The sequence below is a fragment of the Zootoca vivipara genome, chromosome 9 (genome assembly GCF_963506605.1).
Source record: "Zootoca vivipara chromosome 9, rZooViv1.1, whole genome shotgun sequence".
NCBI lineage: Eukaryota > Metazoa > Chordata > Lepidosauria > Squamata > Lacertidae > Zootoca > Zootoca vivipara.
The window spans coordinates 47,716,028-47,717,964 of record NC_083284.1 but is presented as its reverse complement, the minus strand read 5'-3'; the positions used below and the strand labels follow the sequence as shown (position 1 = coordinate 47,717,964).

The 1,937-nt window shown below is 43.4% G+C and overlaps 1 non-coding gene across 1 annotated transcript; it reads left to right on the top strand.

Moving 5' to 3' along the window:
* The first annotated feature begins 1,157 nt into the window (after positions 1-1,157).
* On the top strand, positions 1,158-1,232 carry TRNAE-CUC (transfer RNA glutamic acid (anticodon CUC)). Its single transcript has one exon. It is a non-coding gene; the product is annotated as a tRNA-Glu (tRNA).
* Positions 1,233-1,937: the final 705 nt, after the last annotated feature.

Genomic DNA, 1,937 nt, shown 5'->3' with positions numbered 1-1,937 from the left:
AAAGAATTATTATGACATAAACCTGGAGTTGTCAATATGATGCTCTCCAGATGTTCTTGGAATAGGCTCTGACCTATGAAAGTTTGTGCCATAATCAATGTGTCCATGTTTAAAGTGCCAACGGGCTCCAACTCTTTCGATCAAGAAGAAAAGGAAAGTATGAATTGTGCACTTGTGTACACAAGCCTCTTGTTTACAACAAAATGAGATTTGTGGCTATATAGAAAGTTTAGGATGTGATGATCATAAGGACTATTTGGTTAAGGTTTTGGAGTGGAGGCAATGAACAATTTTTGAACAGCCGTGGCCCTGGAAGGGTTAGCCTCTCCCCTAAGCATTATTTTCTCCATTTCAATTTTAAAACAAACAACTTGCATAACAAGACTTAATTCGCCATGGCTGATCAGTGTAGTGCACAATGGCCACAAGATGTCATCATAAGCCTTCTGTGAGGAGCGAGAGCCTCTGCGAATTCGTAACGTACATGTTATTATGTGAGGTATGATGCAGTTCCCGTATGACTGCAATTAATGGCAAAAAAATTAATTTAAAAATCCTGTTTATTTCAGTAAGTATGAATTTTATCCATAGTATAGATTTGTCATAATGCATATATTGTGGTTCATATGGGTTGGACAGAAGATGTGTAAAAGCACCAGGCATGAAGACGGACCCTGTTGAACCAGGCAAAAGGCCCATTTAGTCCAATATCCTGTTCGCCACAGTGACTAAACAGAAGCCTCTGAGACATCCATGAGCAGGACATGAAGAAAATAGCCCTCTCCCAGCGTTCTGCTGTGATTGGTATTCTGAGCCATGGTGCCTTAAATTCGGACAGCGGTGTATAGACATTGTGACTAGAAGTCATTGATACCCTTTCCACGAACTTGCGTAATCCAATTTTAATGGGATTTAAATTGGTGCTATTACCGTAATGTCCACCACAATGGGACATCATGAGGCGTGGAGACTGTTATAATCAACAGCAGGAACACAGTTCAACAATACGCAATAGTGGAGGATGTGTGTATTTCACACATGCATGAATGTACGCAGTGTCCAAGTAGAGAAGATGTACAGGGTTGGGCACTTTCTATGAAAGATCCCACTTCTCCCAGGAAATTGTGCACATTCCCTATCTGATGAAAACAATGTGACTGCTCATAGCTCAGTTGGTAGGGCATGAGATTCTCAATCTCAGGGTTGTGGGTTCAAGCCCCAAGTTGGGCAAAAGATTCCTATATTACAGGGGTTGGACTTGATGAGGCCTGTGTTCCCTTCTAACTCTATAATTCCTTGTTGTTGTTTAGTCGTTTAGTCGTGTCCGACTCTTCGTGACCCCATGGACCATAGCACGCCAGGCACTCCTGTCTTCCACTGCCTCCCGCAGTTTGGTCAAACTCATGTTCGTAGCTTCGAGAACACTGTCCAACCATCTTGTCCTCTGTCGTCCCCTTCTCCTAGTGCCCTCAATCTTTCCCAACATCAGGGTCTTTTCCAAGGATTCTTCTCTTCTCATGAGGTGGCCAAAGTATTGGAGCCTCAGCTTCACGATCTGTCCTTCCAGGGAGCACTCAGGGCTGATTTCCTTAAGAATGGATAGGTTTGATCTTCTTGCCGTCCATGGGACTCTCAAGAGTCTCCTCCAGCACCATAATTCAAAAGCATCAATTCTTCGGCGATCAGCCTTCTTTATGGTCCAGCTCTCACTTCCATACATCACTACTGGGAAAACCATAGCTTTAACTATACGGACCTTTGTCGGCAAGGTGATGTCTCTGCTTTTTAAGATGCTGTCTAGGTTTGTCATTGCTTTTCTCCCAAGAAGCAGGCGTCTTTTAATTTCGTGACTGCTGTCACCATCTGCAGTGATCAAGGAGCCCAAGAAAGTAAAATCTCTCACTGCCTCCATTTCTTCCCCTTCTATTTGCCAGGAG